General features: G+C 39.9%; 1 protein-coding gene across 1 annotated transcript in view; it reads left to right on the top strand.

Moving 5' to 3' along the window:
- STXBP4 (syntaxin binding protein 4) overlaps window positions 1–21210 on the top strand; it is a 259468-nt gene that overhangs the window by 215732 nt on the left and 22526 nt on the right. The gene's annotated exons all lie outside the window — the stretch shown is intronic.

Below are 21210 nucleotides of genomic sequence, written 5' to 3'. Positions count from 1 at the left end.
CTCACAGTAGAATAGCCGAAGATGCAATTTGTGTTCCTCCACTGTTTAAAGCCTATTCAATGATTTTCCATGTCACATAGACTAAATTGCCAAGGCTCAGCATGATCTAACCTCTAGCTGTGTCCCCCACTCTTACCTTGTGCTTCTCTCCCTTTAGCTCATACACACTGGCCTGCCTCATTTCACTTCTCCCAGTCAAACTCTTTTCCACCCCAGGGCCTTGGCACATGCCCTCAATACTTCCACGATCCCCATTCCTTAGAGCTTTGTTTCTTTTGACAGTCCTTCCTCGGTCATATCTATCTAGTTCCACCTTCTCTCCTGTTATAAAGTCTTTTTAAATTCCCTTCTTTAAATTTCCTTTGTTGCGCTTACCACAGTTTGTAAGTTATATCTTTATTTGCATGGATATATATTTTTTGCCATTATCTTCCAGTAAGAGGAAAGCTGAGGAAAGGTAGAGCTTAAGTTACATTTGTTTATCATAGTATCTCCACTGCTTAGCGCAGTGCTTTTTACTTAATTGCATCTCAATAAATATCAGGTATCTCTAAGAGTGACTGAATGAAAGCTATATTAATTCTCATTGTGGCCACACCATACTTTGTAATGGAACAGACATCATTCTCTTCTCAGTCACAGCTAATGAAACTAAGTTAGGAGGTCTTCACTAGATAAGACTTTTTGTCTATAAAAAGGAAGTGGAAACTTTCAAGGGAAATTAAATCCCAGAATCATAACTGCCATAATCGATAGCACATTCTAACTCACAAAGCAAGTACTTCATAGTACTTTTACCCTTTTTTGTTTCCTATGTCACAGGAGAAAAAAGTAAATTCAGAGTCTCTGTACCTTCTTTGTTGCTCAAGATCACAAATTAATAAGGGACAGAAGTAGAACTCAAACCCAGGGCACAGGTACCTAATTCACTGGTCTTTTCTCGCCCTACCTTCTTCCCTGCCTCATTAGTCTCCCTGCCTTGCAGTCATGCTACTCTTGCCAAAGTCTGGAGATGATTTTCAGAGGAATCTACCCTGAAGGAGAAATATACTTTAATTTCAAATTTGATTGAATGTACAACTAAATTAACTTGCTCAAGAAAATCTATTTTCAATGTATATTTTTAATGATTAACAAACACAGTGCATATGTTAGAAACAAAGACTAAACCATAAATGAAGACAATGGAAGAGGTGAAGTAAGCAGGCCCTTCTCTCTCTAACCCAGTTGGGAGTCCATTGCTATCTGTCTGATTAAGGATGGTTACAGAGAGGAGACTCATCCATATTTTTTTTTCCCTCTTTCTCTCTGGAGACAGTTTTACACATGCTTTGCTTAATGGACATTTCCCCATGGTCAAAATTATGTTCCACTCACTGTCATTTCCCCATGCCAAAGTTGATTTTTTTGACAAGCTTCACTGTTAACTCTGCAGCCCAGATGTTTCCATGGCAGCGTGTAAGCTGTGGCTGCAGGAAAAGCCTTCCCCTCCACAGTCACACTGGTATTTAAAACGATCATTGCAAGTGCAGTGTTTAAAGTCAGCTAAGCTTTGGTATTTTTATATAATGATTGCACTATTTTTATTTAAATAATAAATGTCCATTTCAAAATTATTTTGTTGTTGTGGTTTTATTATCATGTTTTATTCAAACAATAAATATTAAAATTAAAAAAGGAAAAGGAAGGAAAGGAAAGGAAAGCAGGAGAGAGGAGTGGGGAGAGGAAGGGAGGGAAAAGGAGGGATGGAAAACAAAAAAGAAGAGCCATGTTCCAGGATGCCAGTGTCTTGTGTTAATAAAAATAAATTTAAAGATCAAATTTCTTTTTCAATATTAAGATACTTAGTAATTACAGCATTTCTCATCCCCATCAGCTTCCAATTCTCTTCTCAGCATGCCTGGGAAATTTGAATACATTCCAGGAACGAAGTCCAGTCAAGATGTTACTGCTAAGGTCGTAGCAAAGGAAATGTTTACAGCACCAAGACTTACCACAGTAAGTCTCACTAGGACATCTGCTGTAACTGTATTTGCTTCCTCAGCAGTTTTTCTTTGACATTTAAATGTTTGAGCAGAGAGCTGGGCTCAAAGAGCAAGAACCCAGCAAGGCTGACCATGCATGAACACAGTTGACTTTTGTCACCAAATGCAACTTGTAGTAAATTTAATCTAAAATGTATTTCATAATGTTAAGAGTTTTTATTATGTTGCAGGGTGATTAGGATAAACAGTAAACAATTCACAAGGATGGAATTACATTTACATGGTAGAATTGAATGTATCTCCTTTTCTCTTGTCCTTTATTCTTTAGTATCATTGGTATTAGCATCAATGATTTACCTTTAATTTGTTCGATATAGTCAAGGCACACATATGGGACACACACATACACACACACACACACACACACACACAGTGCGAGACTCAATTCACAAGCTAGGGCACCTTATGCCCCATACTCATATCCTCTTCTTCACCATTACTCAAATTTCTACTCCTCCTCTACCAACTCAGCCTTTCCACAGTATGCTCTTACGGTCTCTCAGTCCTGAATATCTGATTTCAATATATACAGCTCTCAGCCTCAGGCTTGAACTCTCATATGCCTGAAGGTCCAAGATAAAAGCAAAGGAAATATAAATAGGTATTGAGTAGGACTAAACAGGTAGGACCTATGGAAGGTGCCTATACATAAATGATGTCATTTAATTTTGTGAAAACCCAACCAGTATGATATTGCACATATTTTTATAAACACAGAAGTTTGGGTTTAAAGGGTATCTTGCTCAGGGAAACACACGTAGTAAGTGGAATAAAACTGGCTGGTAATAAAGACTGCCAATCCTATGCTATTTCAATGCTAACACCGAAAAGCTCTCAAGAAAGCGTTTGCAGATAGTTTTGAAAGGATTTAATAGGCATTGTTTACAAGGTGTGGTTTATTTCTGACCAACATTTTATCCCTTGGGATCCTACCTTCCTTTACTCTATGTGATTCCATTGGTGATGGAAATTATTGATCTTTCTCTAATCATTTCTTCTTCTCCCCAAAGCTCTGGGTACATGCTTCAAGGTTGTTTAATCTTGGTACTACGTTCCTCTACCACTTTAATAGTCTGGAGGATGGGCATAAGAACCGAGAAAGGTCATTCAGCATTCACATCTCCAGAAAACGATCATTGGACTATAGGAAAAGCTTCATTTTTTCCACTGAGTTTGCTAAACTGGAGCAATATTTTTCTAGAGCTGCTGGAAGTTGTATTTCCTGGCTACAGGAAGGAGCTCATCTGCTGTAGTTGAGAAAAAGGCAGAACGACCAGATGGCATGCTCTTTCACTTCTTTATGCTTTTGCACATATGGGTCTCTATTCCTAGAGCACCTGTTTTGCTTTTCCCTCCAAAAAGGAAAATATAGCTAACTCCTAATCCCATCAGGTTTTAGTTCCTTTAGGAACTCGGTCCTCTTCCCCCACACTGAGTTAGATGTTCCTGCCCTATACTCTCATAGCATCTTATGTTTACACCTATAATTGAAATTATCACAGCACGTTGCAATTACTGCCTATTGTCTTTCATAAGAGCTCCTCCTGGAAAGTGGACATGTCACAGTTATCATTGCATTGATGTCACTTTTTAAAAAATAACAGGTGCATAATAGATGCTCAATGTTTGTAGAATGAATGGATGGTAGGGGAGCTAAGGTGAGTTTAAAAAATGTTTCTCAAACTTCAGAAGTTATTGAGAATTATCCCACACAAACAAATGGAAGAAAATTTAGCTGCAAAAATCCTGAAATTCTAAATTTCTCTGAAATGAACATGAGTAAAACTAAAGTCAGTGAAAATTATAAGCAGATACATTTTTGGCACAATATAAGAGGAAACTTTCTACCAATCACACACATCCTCTAACAGAACTGATTATTTCACAAATTGACTAAAGATGTTCAAGAAAAGAATGCTGTATGTTTCAAGATTTTGATGACATTATTCCATTATCTTCTGGCTTCCATTATTTCTGGTAAGAAATTGGCTATCAGTCTTTCTTGTGCCTTTGAAGGTGATCTTTTTTTTTTTTTAACTTCATTTCACTGGTTTTAAGATTTTTCTCTTTGTCTTCAGTAATTATTAGTTTTAGTATGTTCTGTATAGAGATACTTTTCTTTGTTACTCATTATTGGAGTTTATAGCACTTCTTGAAAATGTGACTTGATTTTTTGGGTCATTTTGGAAAATCTCAGCCAATACCTCTTTAGATATTCTTCTGCCTTATTTTACTTTTCCTTTCTTTTTTTGGATGTCAGCTGTATGTATGAGCTTTTCATCGTGTTCCTCTGTCCTGTTATTTTTAATGCTATTCTATTCCTTTATTCCGGGTATTTTTTTCTGACCTACCTTCCAGTTCACTAATTATCTCTTTAGCTGTGGTTTATTTGGTGTTAAACTGTTTAGTTCCTAATTTCAGTTATTGTATTGTTTAATGCCATAGTTTCTATTTGATTCTTTTTCATGGTCTCCAGTTCTCTGCTTAAATTATCCATTTTGTCATCCACTTTCTTGAATGTATTAATTATACTCAGTTTAAAGTTTATTCCTGATAAACTCTAACATATAGATTACTTGTGATCTGCTTTTTTATGTGCTTTTTGGTAAATTCTTACCTTATTTGCCTGCCAGTTTTAAAAATGGAACTCTAAATATTGTGCGAAAAAAATTACACAGATAATCAGAGCTATAAAAGATATTATCTTTCTCAGGAAGAATTTACTTTAGCTTGTGACAACAGTCACAGTAGAGGTAGATCACTTAATCACCCTAATTTCTCCTTGGTCCTCCTTTGTGGGCCCTGATCTCAAATTGTAGCAATGTCTCTCCCATATGAATAAAAAAAAAACTCTAATTAGTTTTTCAGGCACCAAATGACACCAGTTGGTCTCAACTATATGAACTTACTTTTCCCGGGTTTCTGCTTGCTTAAGTACTGGCTGCTTTGGTATCTCTTAATGCCTTCAAGATTAAACACATACACACACAGACACACAAACACAAATACCCCTTCAAAAAAGATATCTTAACTATAGCTACATCTACATATACATCTATATTTCTTGCTGTCTCAGCAGTTCTCCAGTACTTTCAGGCAGTATTGAATAACTACCAAGCATACTGTTTTATATTATATATATGTTATCCAGCCTTTTTAGTAGTTCTTAGCAGGTAGGTCTGTCTAAACAAATTAGTGTGCCATGGCCAGAATGCAATTTCACTATAATGTTTTCATGGGAGGTTGGAGTTTGACTGGATAAATTTTAAACTTTATTTGGAAGAGTAAATGCAAGAAAATAGCCAAGGAAATTTCTGTTTAATTCAGGAGAATTTGTCTTTATACTGTAAAGTTTTAGTAATAAAACCACATGATGGTGAGATAACAATAGAAAAATAGATCCATATAACATAAAAAGGTATCCAGAGATGTTGGTTATATTATATATTTATTACAGTACTTACTAAATATTATATAAAAAGGAAGAATTTCCCACATATAAAATGAATGTCAGATGAAGTAAAGGTCGAAAGATTCAAGCAATCTAACTTTGAAGTAGGAAAGTCTTTCCTAGGTTAGCACACAAAGTAAAAACAAATGACAGATTTGTCTACATTATATAAACCTTGTATAGGGCAAAAGACACCATAAGCTGCATTAAAAGGTAAAGATATAAACAACGAACTGGGAAAGACATAAACAGAGGACAAATGCACATACACACACACTCACACAAACACACACACACATATACAAAAAGTGGGACAGGTAAGGAGACAATTTACGTAAAAGGAACTAGAAATAGCCAACAAACCTATTCAAAAATGTTAAAACTCATTGCATTAAAAAAATCTGAAAAACAAAATAAGAGTTTTTAAATCTTTTAGATTGACAAAAATTTCTTTTTTTGTTTGTTTTGTTGACAAAAATTTCTATATACTTTTGGCAAGGCTGTGAAAAGAAAGGAACTCATATACTTTTGTTGGGAAGATAAATTGGTACAAATCTTATGGAAAGCAACTTTATAACATTTCTCAAACTTTAAAACATTCATATCATTTCACTTCTAGGAGTTTCCTTCCACAGAAATATTGGCACTTGGATAAAAGAAATATACTGCAGCATTATTTCTAGCAGTATAAAATTGGAAATTACCTAAATGTCCCTAAGTAAAAGAATGGTTAAATATTTGTGAATATACTAAATAGTATATTATATAGCTATTAAAATGTATGAGGCAGGTCTATACTTATTATCATAGACTCTATATTGATTAGTGAGAAAAGCAAGTTATACAAATTGTATAGTACAATATCTTTGAAAAACCTCTATGAATTATTCCATATATATTATGTATATGTGTGTCTGTGTACTGTTGTGAATTATTACAGACCTGTGTGTGTGTGTGTGTGTGTGTGTGTGTGTATGTGTCTGCATATGTCTTTGCAAGGGGCTTGTTGAGAGAGCTGAACCCAGTAACCAACAGAAAATGGCTGTGGGGTGATTGTTTTCATGCACCCCCCAGCCCCATTCATATGCTATACTAGGCCCATTCATATACTATATTAGGCAAATTCCCAAAGCTTCTTTTCTGATCACTTGCAGCTATTAAGAAATCTAGCCAGTAAAATAAAAACTTCAACTTCAATCCAATTGAAAACTTCTCTCTTGCCAACACAGGCCCAATCCTAGTTTGCAGACCAGCAGTGGGGAAGAGAGAATGTCTTTTCTTGCACTCTTCCTTTCTTTCCTCCCACTGCTGATGACGACTCAACCAAGGTCACGTCCTGAAAAAGGAGGTGTCAGCTGAGCGTGGTGGCTCATGCCTGTAATCCCAGAACTTTTGGGAGGCTGAGGCAGGTGGATTACCCGAGGTCAGCAGTTCCAGACCAGTCTGGCCAACATGGCAAAACCCTGTCTCTACTAAAAATACAAAAATTAGCCAGGTGTGGTAGCAGGGGCCTATAGTTGCAGGTATTCAGGAAGCTGAGGCAGGAGAATTGCTTGAACCCCGGGAGGGGGAGGTTGCAGGAAGCCAAGATTGTGCCACTGTACTCCAGCCTGGGTGACAGAGGAGACTTTTTTCTTGGAGGTGTCAAAGGAAAATAGTGAAATGTCTTATTCAGCTAGTGCTAGCTGTGATAATCCTAGTGTTCTGTTTATGCCTCTGTCATGACAGGCATCTAAACTCTGGCTCTTTCATGGATGTATATTTATGAATTCTTTGGAAACCTTTATGGGAACCTTCAACATTACTAAGGGAGTCACCCTCCTGCAACTTCTCACAGTGGTTCACCATACACGCTCATACCTCTGGGGTCCGTGTCCCCTAACAGGCCACTCTTTAAGGCAGGCTGCTGTCCATATGGCTAAAGTCCAGTGATTCTCCATGCATGAAGCGCACACATCCCCAGGATGTGCCATCCTGGGCAGCCCTAGTCAGACTCCTGCCCTCAGTCTTCCCCTGCGGGAAAATAGTCACCTGTCCCTACATGCATGTACATCCCAAACTCCCACAAACATACTCGAGGCTTCCCCTTAGAACCCTCCAGCCTCATTCTACCTCAGTGTCCTGACCAGGATGGGCTTCCAATACCCCAGCTCAGCAGGCATTCAGCCAGGAATAGATCTCCCATTTCCTCCCACACAGGCATGAGCTAGTCACATAGGGAGCCTCTGAACTGGGCTTGAAACAGAGGACAGAGGATGAGAGAAAAGCTAATGACCTCTCTACTCCTACAAATTCCCTTCAAATACTCATTTCAAATTGATTTTACTAGGCTATCAGTATTTATGTCACTGATCTCCATTTGCTTTGTTTTAGCAAATCCTATGGGGTGTATTTTGTGCTTCTCTTTAAAATACGGGGACACTTATCACCTATTGTTTTCCAATTTAGTTCATTGGCTGCAAATCTGAAACAATAAGAAATATCTCATTTGGCACTCTGTCTCATTTATGCCACACTAACTCTCAGGCACGCACGTGTGCACATGTGCACACACATATAGTTTGTTGAGTGGAACAAGATCTAGAACACCCACAAAGTGTTAACACCGATGATCTCTGCAGTAGAATTGCAGAGCAGTGTGAAGGGTGACTTTTACTTTTTATTCTCTCTATTTCTGTATTATTGAATTTGTTTATAATAACCATGCAATTCTTTTGTAATTAAGAAAACAATAAAACAGTAATGGTAGTAATAATAATAAAATATTGATCAATGCCAGCATTTTTAAGTCTCAAAGTATCAGGCCGTACTAGATGCTTTATCGACATAATCTGTTTTAATCCTCCCCATAGCTTCATAATTACAGCCTTCTGACAGATGAGGAAACTGAAATTCTTTGGTCAATTTAGTCCAAGTTCTAATTTGGGCTTGGCTTAGAAACCAAGGAATTCTGCCTCCAGAAATCCATGGCAATTCTTCCAGTATGTTCTAATCTTTCATAGCACTTTGTAGCACTGCCCAAATGACAGGCAGAGAAACAGTGTTGTTGACTTGACTACGGGCTATGAACTGCTTTTGTGCACCTGTTGCACCTAGTATGGTGTGCCGTGTAGGTGTTTATAAGATGTTCAATAAATGCTTGTTGGATGGGTTGGAGCTCATATAATTTATCATTAAAACCAGGACACTGCTGATAGTGAAAATGGGTGCAACTCATAGTTACATAGGTATGACTTGAAAAATCAGTACCGTTCTGCACAAATGAGCTGCACAAAGGTTACCCTGTTAAGGAAGGAAGGAAGGAAGGAAGGAAGGAAGGAAGGAAGGAAGGAAGGAAGGAAGGAAGGAAGGAAGGAAAGAAGGGAGGGAGGGAGGGAGGGAGGGAGGGAGGGAGGGAGGGAGGGGGGAGGGAAGGAAGGAGAGGGAAGGGAAGGGAAGGGAGGGAGGGAGGGAGGGAGGAAGGGGAGGGAGGGAGGAAGGAAGGAAAGGGAGGGAGAGGGAGAGGGAGGGAGGAAAGGAGGGAGAGAAGAAGAATGCATCCATGTTGTTTTATGAATCTGCAAATCTTTGAGTAGTGAATAAAGTTTATTCTTCCACAACTAAAGGCAAGGATCTTAAAAATAAAACAGACCTGGGAGAGATGGTATATTTGTGTAAACAAGTTTCAATTATCGTAAGTTAGACATTGTAAGGCTGGGCACGGTGACTCATGCCCCGTAATCCCAGCACTTTGGGATGCTGAGGCGGGTGAGTCACTTGAAGTCAGGAGTTCAAGACCACCCTGGCCAATATGGTAAAACTCTGTCTCTACCAAAAAATCCAAAAACTTAGCAGGGCATGGTGGCAGGCACCTGTAATCCTGGCTACAGCTATTTGGGATGCTGAGGCAGGAGAATCACCTGACCCTGGGAGGTGGAGGTTGCAGTGAGCCAAGGTCATGCTACTACTCTCCAGCCTATGCAACAGAGATAGATTAGATCTCAAAAATTTTTTTAAAAAAAGAAAGTTTAAGTCTTGTATTATAGAAGAGGAGGGATGTAGATAGAGTAATACAGAAGAGAAGGCTGAAAGAGGAGTCAGAAGATTTCAAAAAAATAACTTTATTTTCCACTCTTGGACAGATAATGATAGTGTTAGGAGAGCCAATGAGGCATCCAAGAGCAAATGCCCTATGAACAAAGTTTTTTTAACAATTCATCTGGGCAAGGAAAAGGGCTGAGAGAAGAGTAGGTCTTCTCAGTTGAGGATTGTACTGGAGGCAGGTCAGAGGAAGCAGAGATGCCAGTTCATACACAGGCCTCAGCTGGGAGGAGCTGGGCATGGAGGAAAGGCCAGAGCTGGGGAGTCAGTGTCAAGCCCTAGACACACTACTTGGGCAAGTTGTGCCTCTTTCCTCATCTGTCCATCTGAGATGAAAATAGCCACCTTACAGAAAAAGGTAGAAATCCAAAGAAACAAAATGTAGCAGATATGTACCTCCCCTACCACAGCCATTGTCTTTAAAGCACAGTCCACCTGTTCTGGGTAAGGGCGAGCAGCTGAGGATTATGCTCAGCCAGTCAATGCTGTTTCACATCTGACGCTGATGCTGTGGACGACAGAGGACTTCATGTCACTGTTGTCTCCTAGGTCACATCACGGGCTGAAAGACAGCTTTGGCTTGCTGAGAACCTGGCTCCCCATCCCACCATTTACTCCCCTCTTCTGAGAGGATTGTCCTCTTGGAATCACAGATTCTTCATTCTGTGGAATTCAGAGCTTCATCAAGAGTCAGGCTGAGTGTATAAGGTTGAGCATCCCTGGTTATACTAACATTGTAATTTGTGTTTACAACACAAGTTAAAGTAAGTATGCGTCTATGTGAGCATGTTTGCATGTGTGCATGCCTGTGTGCATGTGTGAGTGCAGGCATGTTCATGATTGTGTGTGCATGTATGTTTAGTGGGAGAGAAAGGAGGATGGAAAGGACCAGTTCACTGATGCACCACAGATGATCTCCAAAGCATGCAGAACCTCTGCATTTGGAATATTCACTCCTTCCCAACATGCAGGGAAAAGAAAACTAATTCAAAGACACACCGTATTATAAATCTAAATGTTTAAATGGCATTTTATGTTATTAAACCTTAATGAGAAAAGCCTGAGCAGAAGAGGAGTCTAGCTTATTAAGCTCATTTTTTGCTCTATTTTTCTTTTTCCAAAGAGCTTCAAATTCAAAGTCTGCACAACAAAGAAGTGCTCATTCCCCTTTATGGAGTAATATGTTTGTTTTGTTTACTTTAAATTGGGCTTAAATTAGGCCTCAGAAGGAGGGAATTCATTAAAATCCTGATCTGTGATGTTGGCAGGTTGCCATCTGAGGGACCTGTATTACTTCTCTTGATAAAGTTCAAAAGAGAAATAACAAATGCCAAAAATAAGAGGATGGTTTTACTCGGTGTGCCAATTTAAAATGTTTTCATTAGATTATGATTTCATAAAATCCTAAAATTAGAACGAAGAAGAAATTGATTCTTGGCAGGTAGATCTTTTCTCACTTAAAATATACACAGATATTGTGTATACTATGTGTATTTCCTTCTAATATGTTTAAATATATATACACACAAACCCAAGAACACACATGTATTGTAAAACTGGTATCTTGCATTATGCATAAATACATATCCTGCTCTTTTTCATTTGATCTGATATTGTTATCATTGCTTCTGCCACTGACTATTATTTGAAAACATTATTTCTTTAAATGGCTCTATAATAGCCCACCATAGTTAGGCATAAATCCTCATTAGTTTAAGAGTTCCCTATCATTGTCTGTAAAGATTATGTCTAATTAATCACCATTTTAAGTATGAGTGAGAAGTAGCCATTGATTAAATATAAACTTGAGACCAGCTATCTCTTTAAACTCTTAGAAATGGAGTGTTCACATTCCAAAAGGTGCTTATTTTAAAGCTTTCAGGACTTTTATTGTGAAATACCTCCCCCATGAAATTTGTCACTGTGTGGCTCCCACTAGAGGGGAGGTAGGACGAGGTCTCACTCTGCCAGCACCAGCCTTAAGCATCATTCAGTTCAATTATGCCAATTCATGTGTGTCCTTTGCACATCTTTTTAAAACAATTGAGACAGAGTCTCGCTCTGTCACCCAGGCTAGCGTGCAGTGGTGAGATCTCAGCTCACTGCAACCTTCACCTCCTGGGTTCAAACGATTCTCCTGCCTCAGCCTCCCAAGGAGTTGGGATTAGAAGTGCCTGCCACTATGCCCAGTTAATTTTTGTACTTTTTTTAGTAGAGATGGAGTTTCACCATGTGGGCCAGGTTGGTCTCAAACTCCTGACCTCAGGTGATCCACCTGCCTCGGCCTCCTGGGATTACAGGCATGAGCCACCGTGCCCGGCCCCTTTGCACATTTTTATGCCAGTGTTAGTAATGTTAGTATAATTAGAATTTTTTTAAAAGTAAGGCAATTGGCCCTTTATTGATTTGTAAACATGTTTTCTAGTTTGTCATACACCTTTTAATTTTATTTTATTGGTAACAAAATACTTAGTTTTAGGTAATCAGATATAACAATCTTTTTCTTTATGACCTCTCGCATGGCTTTGGGGCTTAAAAGTCCTCATCCATCCCTAATTAGTTCACTACCTCCCAAAGTTTTCTTCTAGTTTTTAAAATATATACATTACATTTAACTGCATGAAATTTATCTCCTGGGAATTGTAACATAAGACTCTCCCTTGAATTTTTCAGATATGCCATTACTTCATTACTAGTTTTTAAATATTCTCTTTCCTGTTATTTGTAAATTTTCTTTCATCATACATTCATTTATGATTCTACAGCTTTCCATTCTGTTCCAGTTATGTCCCTTATTTTTTGCAGCTTACCTAAAAGTTAAGGGAATTGGGTAATTTATTTTGATATCTGATGCCTCACATTCATTTTAATTTTTTCTAAATTTTCTTAACTATACCCTCATGTTTATTCCTTCAGGTGAAAATCAGAATCTATTTGACAAGATTCCTGACTGATTTAATGTTTTACTGAAATCATGCTGAACCTACAAATTAGTTTGGGAAATGCTGTTTCCATTTAGTATTTGGGAACAGAAGTTGCTAAAGCAAGAGTTCAAATCTACTGTTTGCTATTTTCGAGTTATGTGACCCTGGGTAAATTGCTTGAGCCTCCTTAGCTTCAGTTTTCTTCCCTGGATTTTAAACCCTGTCAGGGCTGGGTCATGATATTGTCATTCATAGTATCTTGTCAGTGTGGCACAAAATGGGCACTCAATAAATACATATCTGTTAAGAATGAATAAATTGTTGAATGAATCCATCTACATTCCATCTAGAAACATGGGGTTAATAATTCTTAGTTTATAGATTATAAGAACTAAAAATTAAAAATGCCTAGCATAGTGGCAGATACATGTTTAGTGTTCAATATGTAGTTATTATTGTAATTATTTTATTTATAATATTTGGTCATCTTATCCAGAAATATGGAATGTCTCTCAATTTATTCACATTCTCTTTTGTGCATCATCTCAGTATGCTTCGATCATTAATACCATACAAGTTTACTTAATCCTAGGTATTTACTATGTTGTTAAAAATATTTTTTCATTACGTCTTCTCACTGTTTGTTAAAGTGGCTGAAACCCTAAATCCATAGGTGTCAATTCATTCTTTATTCCAAAGTGAGATGTACTTTACCTTCTAGGACTATGAAAGGAGACAACTGAAAATCATTTTTATGATGCTTATCCTATTACCTTCTTGAGCATCTGCAAGGATTAAAAGTGGAGAGGTGGGGAAAGTTTGCAAATTAGAGACTTTTTAGAAGAGAGAGTAGTGTGTGTGCTGCACTCATTCATCCCCCTCTACCACCACCGCACCAACACACATAGGACACACATGAATACTAGAGAAGAGTATAGGATGCTTGCTTGTCAAGTCAAGTGAAAGTAGCTCCACTGTGGCCACTCAGAAAATTGGTTATGTGTGTCCTGAGCTGGGGACATAGTGGTGTAGAATCTCATGCTTGAGGCATCTGCAGGACAGAGGCCACAGCAGCCTCCAGCAGAGACTAGATGCTGTGGTTGGGAAGAAACTGCCCCCCATCGACAGAAATTCTAAGAAATCTCTTTCTCCTGGGTTCAGGTTAGAACCAGGAGAGCTATCTGGCAGCACAAGAAGACTTGATCAGGCCAGGTGTGGGAGCTCATGCCTGTAATCCCAGCACCTTGGGAAGCCCAGGCAGGAGAATTATTTGAGGCCAGCAGGTCAAGACCAGTCTGGGCAACACAGCAAAACTCCATCTCTACAAACTAATAATTTTAAAATTAGTTGGGTGTGGTGTCATGTGTCTTTAGTTCTAGCTACTTGGGAGGCTGGAGCAGGGGAATGACTTGAGCCCAGGGAGTTGGAGCATGCAGTGAGTTGTGATCAGGCCACTGCACTCCAGCCTGAGTGACAGAGTGAGACTCGGCCTCAAAAAAGAAAAGAAAAAAAAAGTGTGAAAGTCCAGGAGTACATCCCCCCAGTAAGGAAACTAGAAGTGAGAAAGCCAGAGACCCTCTTTAGTGTTCTGGGCTCTGCAAAGTACCCCCAAAGCATTTCAACAGAAAGTCCCCATAAAACATCTCAGATCCCAGAGAGTGGCAATGCACAATATCAGTCAAAGAAGACATTGCCTGCCCACTTGCCTCCTCCTTTCTCCCAACCTCATCCCTTCCCATCTTAACTCTGAAAGAATTAGCAATGGTGTTAGCAAGTGGGTGAAGGAATAGAAATGCTCACCCAAAGCTACAAAATGAGAGCTTTTCATTTAAATTTGCAGTTTGGATTTTGAACTAGACTGAGAATATTTACAGGATTAAAGTGATCCAAAGACTTTTTGAATTATCCCAAAGAGGCCTGAAATATCATAGGGCCCGCCCTGGAATGTATCCAAAAGCATAGGAAAGAATGTGCCCTCCCAAATGAGTATGCAGTGCAGTGGGAAGAACGGCATTAGGTTGTTTTCTGCTGTATCCTTTAAGTTCTGATGTTTGACATGACAGTTGCATTTGTTTACATTTTAATATTTTTATAATAATAAATAAGAAAAGAAATCATGAGGAGGATCAAGCAGTTAAGGAAAGTGAAATCCAATTAATCATAGAAAGTTTACATAGCAGTAGATATTTGTAAAAGTGCCCAAAGATCAAACCAGTAAACCAAGGGATAGACCCTTAAGATATCAGCTCCATTGTTCCATCTATGGACTGAGTTACAACTAAAGCATCCATGTCAGATGAAACTCCCCAGTTTAAGGAAACTGTAGTTGGGTGCAGTGGCTCATGCCTGTAATCCCAGCACTTTGGGAGGCCAAGGCAGATGGATCATGAGGTCAAGAGATGGAGACCATCCTGGCCAATATGGTAAAACCCCGTCTCTACTAAAAATACAAAAATTAGCTGGGCATGGTGGTGCATGGCTGTAGTCCCAGCTACTTAGGAAGCTGAGGCAGGAGAATTGCTTAAACTCAGGAGGTCGAGGTTGCAGTGAGCCAAGATCACACCACTGCACTCCAGCCTGGGCGACAGAGCGAGACTCCATCTCAAAAAATTTTAAAAAAGGAAATAATAAACCTGTAATGGGACTTCAATCAAGTAAAATCAGATGGTTTCTAAGCAGAACCTTTGCCAGGGAGAAGCCCTAACTGAAAGAATGGACAGTAATTATCAGGCCATAAATCTCATGAACACAAAGAACAAACTTTGCAAAATTGTTCTCTAGCTCAACTTAATATCGAGCCAAGGGCTTCATTCTATTTGAATAGATTATAGCAAACCATCTATTCAATGCAGATAAATTCAGTCAATTAGCTGATTTTCTTTCCAGGAAGTACAAGCTAAGACTTAGTATTCTACCCACCCACCCCAAAGTAGCATCTAACTTTGGGGAGAGTTTTGGTGGGATGGGGTATCTGGTCTGCAGCTTTCCACCTATATCTGATGGAATCTGCTGAGATGTAATTCCCTTCATATAAACTCTAGTCATTGCCTTGGGTCCCCTCTGTATCTGCTAGCACAGTGACCCTCTACGTTTTTGGCACCAGGGACTGGTTTTGTGGAAGACTATTTTTCCATGGACGAGGGCAGGAGGCAGGGGAAGAAGATGCTCTTAGGATGAAACTGTTCCACTTTAGATCATCAGGCATTAGATTCTCATAAGAAGCATGCAACCTAGATCTCTCACATACACAGTTTACAATAGAGTTTGTGCTCCTATGAGAATCTAATGCCACCACTGATCTAACAGGAGGCAGAGCTCAGGCAGTAATGCTTGTTTGCTCACCCACTGCTCACCTCCTGCTGTACACCCTGGTTCCTAACAGACCAAGGACCAGTACTGGTCCATAGCCTATAGGATAGGGACCCCTATGTTAGCATATTCTCTGTCCTGCCTTATCTTCCATTGGCAGGCTCCTAGGAGCCATCCTTCTTGTTCTGATAGCCAAGTTCTTCTTGGGTTAGCAAATATTCTTACTAGAGTAGGTAATTAGGCAGATGTAAGCAGGTCAGGAGAGCCCCCTGGCCACTCCTCCACTGCTGCTACCACCCACTGCCAAGAACTTTAGGGAACTGTCAGGTGATGGTGAGGCCTGGCATGGTGGCTCATGCTTGTAATCCCAGCACTTTAGGAGACCAAGACAGGCAGACACTTGAGGTCAGGAGTTTACCAGCCTGGCCAACATGATGAAACCCTGTCTCTACTAAAATTACAAAAATTAGCCAGGTATGGTGGGATGTGCCTGTAGTCCCAGCTACTTGGGAGGCTGAGGCAGGAGGATCACCTGAGCCTGGGAGGCGAAGGTTGCAGTGAGCCAAGATTTTGTCACTGCACACCAGCCTGAGTGACAGAGTGAGGCCCTGTCTTTAAAAAAGCAAAGCAAAACAAAACAAAACAAAAACCTTTCTCTCTGAAATAATAATGGGTTGTAGCTGGCACCAGGGTGAAATAGATAGAAAACATCTGAAGTTGGTGATCAGCAGCTTCCTGTAAGAATCTCAGGAGTTTGATGAGTGGGTTTAAGCATGTATACTAGAGGCAAAATGGCAGTTTAACCAGTATATGACTTTCCTCTAGGAACACTCAACTGGTAAAGGAAAAACACCTCAAGTGCATATACCCACAACTTCAGTAAACACACTGCAGCCTCTCCTAAGTGCTGGCAGGCTGTTGTGCATGTGGACAGCCTGATTAAGGGGAAAAATGAAGAGAGGAGAAACAGAAACTCCAGCACCATGCCAATGTATAAAACCTCAAGTTAAGGGCCAAACGGCACACTTGGATCTCTCAAGTCAACCACTTGGCCCTCTTCCATTAACACTTTGCTTCCTTTCATTCTTGCTCTAAAACTTTTAAATAAACTTTCACTCCTGCTTTTAAACTTTCCTCGTTCTCTTACTCTGATTTATCCCTCTCAGCCAAATTCCCTCCTCTGAGGAGGCAAGAATCAAGTTTGCTGCAGACCCACCAGATTTGCCACTGCTGGCATACTGTCAGCCACTCTAGGTCCCTCTAAGGAGCACGTAGAACTTTTGGATGTTGCTCCTTGCCTCTCAGATGTTATAAGAGCCTATTGGGTGGGGGAATGCTATCTCAGGCCCTCTCTACCTATACCTGCCTTATTCCCATTTATGCTGTACAGCTACTCTCCAAAGCAGGGGTAGAGGGTTACCACCCCCTCAGGCTTTATCTGGGGAGCAAGCTACACAGCTCCTCTATTCTTGGGTTGCCCTCCCTGTCTGGGCTCTAGTCTGCTATGATCTATCCTTTCAAGGCTTATTCACAGGCAGGCAGAAGGGGCCAGGCCTGTCTCTGCATCTGACTGGCAGCTAAGCTTCCTTATCCGTCTCTGAAGCTTCTCTTTCCCAGGCTGTCACTTTCCACCTCCAATATATAGAGGGAATTAACTGTATACCTGACTTTCTTCAGAGTATTAGCCTTTGAAAAAAAAGAAAAAAGAAACCAACTCATCTTTTGCCTTCTCCACAAAAATAAAAGCTTTAGATTTCAAAACTAATGCCTCTGCTCTGAGTTTCAAGAGTCCATTTGGAATTCAAATAAAAAAAGGGAGAAGAATTTTTCTTTATTCTAATTTCCTCATGCCCCCCTTTCAGGAATGCTCTCTGAGGCAATTAATGGCACTGAGTCAAAAGAAACAGGTCACAGTATGAGGGAAGGAATCAAATTTTATGTAATATTTCTAAAATTTAATCTGTAATATTTACATTTCAAATCTCCAACCATCTAACAAAACTCACCACATGTACACCCACTTCCTCTCTATTCTAGATTCCCGAGCCTAAGGGTAGGGAGAGAGACCATCTATGGCAGACACGTACATGTTCATTAATTGCCAAAAAGTATACTTCAAAGCAAACTGAAGTGATGGAAATCAGCCATGAGAGATTGCTTCAAAATCTTTGCTCTCCTACACCAGAAGTATCCCTGGAAACAAAAGGCAGAAATAAAGACATTCTTGCCTGAAGGGAATTATTGATCAGTACCAGCTTTGAATACTCAGAAAATGATCTGTTTACACTCAATTTTAATTTTATAAATTTGACAACATGAGATACATGATAAAGAAATTCTATCTCAATGGGTCTTACATATTGGACAGTGAACATATTTTTAACTTTGTAACAAAGACAGATTAATATATCTCCAACCTGAAATGACTTTGGAATTGTCCAAAAAGTGAACCGAAAAGATGTATTAATTAAATTCTCCAGCCAGGTGCAGTGGTGCATGCCTGTAATCCCAGCACTTTTGGAGGCCAAAGTGGGAGGATCATGAGATCAAGAGATCAAGACCACCCTGGCCAAAATGGTGAAACCCCGTCTCTACTAAAAAGACAAATATTAGCTGTGTGTGGTGGCGCATGCCTGTAGTCCCAGCTACTCAGGAGGCTGAGGTAAGAGAATTGCTTGAACTTGGGAAGTGGAGATTGCAATGAGCCAAGATTGTGCTGCTTGCCTGGGTGACAGAGCAAGACTCCATCTCAAAAAAAAAAAAAGAAAAGAAAAGAAAAGAAAAAAATTCTCCCCTGAGCCTCAAGAAGGTGAGGAAGGCCTATAAGGTAGGACTTGAGCAAAATTCTCTAACAACCACAGTTGTAATGTAAGCAGAAGGAAATAATCTCTGGATCTTTCTCAGATAAAAGGAAAATGGCATTCTTTTCTAGCCTAACTTTCTCTGTTTGAAGAACTAACATGTGGAAAAGAAATTAGACTCATCTGAGCATCTTCTTCCACAAAGCAGACCAGGTTTAAGTTTCAGGGAAGAAAATTTAAAAAAGAAAAAGCCTCATTGCTCCCAAATCACAATTAGCATCTTTCAAGCAGGGTGAGAAGCAAGAAAAAATAAGAGAAAAGAGAGAGAGATCTAGGCACTGCTAAGGCACAGAGAACGATGACAGTGGTTTGACATCACATCCTCAGTAAACAGACTATCCCCAACATTCTCCTGTCCATACTTTTCCCTTGGCAGACCCTGTCAGGTGGGAGTTCATGGATTCATTTCTTGCCATTGGGTCATGTTGTGATCTCAGTTGCCACTTGGTGGCTTCTTCCATCAGGGTTTTTTTGTTACCCCACTGCTTCATTCCTGGCCATTGGACTCTCATTACCCTCGCCTGATGGGAGAAAGATTTTTCCCCTGCTAATATAATAACTTTTTTTTTTTTTTGAGATGGAGTGTCTCTCTGTCGCCCAGGCTGGAAGGCTTGTGTGCAGTGGCACGATCTTGGCTCACTGCAACCTCTGCCTCTTGGGTTCAAGCAATTCTCCTGCCTCAGCCTCTTGAGTAGTTGGGATTACAGGTGTCTGCCACCATGCCTGGCTAATTTTTTTGTATTTTTTTAGTAGAGATGGGGTTTCACTGCATTGGCCAGGATGGTCTCAATCTTCTGACCTTGTGATCCTCCCACTTTGGCCTCCCAAAGAGCTGGGATTACAGGTGTGAGCCACCGTGCCCAGCCCTAATATGATAACTTCTTTATAAGCAATCCTAAAGAGCAGCCTGGCTGTTGTCATCTTCATTCATTCATGCAGCATGTATTCAACAAATACTAAGTTAGCAGCTGTGACATGCCAGGCACTGGGCTTGGAACGGGGGGCACAGTGGAGAACAAGGCAATGATGGTCACTGACCTTGTGGAGTACACAATCTAGCGTTGTTATTTCCGCCCTTTTTCACTACACCTCAGATAAGCTCCTCAGGTGCAGAAAAACCAGTGGTGGCACTTCCTGGGCCAGTGTTCAACAGTATTCATTCCCACACAGCATCTTATGACTTTCTCCTCTCTCTACCTTGGAATGAATTTCCGGCTCACTCAGGCACTTCCCCTCAAATGCCTTTTTCTACTACCTTTCTCAAAGATTTTTATCACCATGTCACAGAAACCAGCTGCTAGTCTGTTTTTGCATTACTGTAAAGGAGGACCTGAGGCTGGGAAATTTATAAAGAAAAGAGTTTTAATTGGCTCATGGTTCTGCAGGCTATACACAAAGCAGAGTGCTGGCATCTGCTTCTGGTGAGGGTTTCGGGAAGTTTACAATGTAGCAGAGCTGAAGGGAAAGTCCTTGGGTCACATGGTAAGGCTGGGACCAAGAGAAAGGGAGGAAGATTAAGAGAAAAAGAAGGCAGGCTCCTTTAAACAACCAGCTGTCATGTGAATGAATAGAATGAGATCTCACTTATCACCACAGGGAGGGCATCAAGCCATTCATGAGAGATCCACCTTCTTGACATAAACACCTCCCAACAGGCCCCACCTCCAACATTTGGGATTACATTTCAACATATTTGGATAAGACAAACATCCAGCTCTTCATTACATTTCTCATTATTTTTCCCAAGAGGCCCATAGGGTCATTATGAAAACAATTAATGATAATTAATAAAACATTATAATACGCAATGAATTTTTTATCCTTTTAAGTCAGATAGTTCTTTTATTCTTCCCTCAAATCCTATAATGCAAGGACAACCAGCATTCCCTTTCTTCTTAGGGAAAGATGTGGTTTTCTTGCTCAAAATATAGTTAGATAGTGAAAATCGTAATTTTACCTTGTCCATAGTTACATATTATATTCATGCTGAAAAGGACATTTGTGGTTCTGAACATCATTTTCTGGGATAAGGAGGCTGGAATGTCTGGTGTCAAATTGGGAAGAGGGGCAGGTTTTCGATTGCTATCTATCAGTGCATATCCTGGACTACTCCATCACCAAATGAAACCCCTGATGACAAACACATCATCAGGAGTTTCATTTGGTGATGGAGTGGTGTCATTTCTCCTGTTGATCTTGAAAATATTCCTCACTTTTGCATATTATGAGGTGTGGATTTTATGGTAAGGGATGCGTGTTTACAGAACTGAGAGGGAACTGAGAAAGATGTTGATGTTGCAAGATGGACAGGGCAGGACCTGAACAATTATAAGCCTTCATGAAAGTTTAATCCTCTGCGCTGTCATTGATTTGTCTACTCCCACAGTGACAGTGTATTCATGAGGTCAGTAAAATTGACTGCAGATAGCAGAACTGTGTTATCCAGGGAGTTCAGAGTGGTAACAGGTGAGGAGAAGAGGGCATCCTAGTAACAACAACAAAAGAGAGTGCTGGCTTAACTCTTTTGAATGCACAGGTGT

Source organism: Callithrix jacchus, chromosome 5, assembly GCF_049354715.1.
Source record: "Callithrix jacchus isolate 240 chromosome 5, calJac240_pri, whole genome shotgun sequence".
Classification (NCBI taxonomy): domain Eukaryota; kingdom Metazoa; phylum Chordata; class Mammalia; order Primates; family Cebidae; genus Callithrix; species Callithrix jacchus.
Note: the sequence above shows the minus strand (reverse complement) of the source record. Positions and strands in the feature narration are given on the sequence as shown.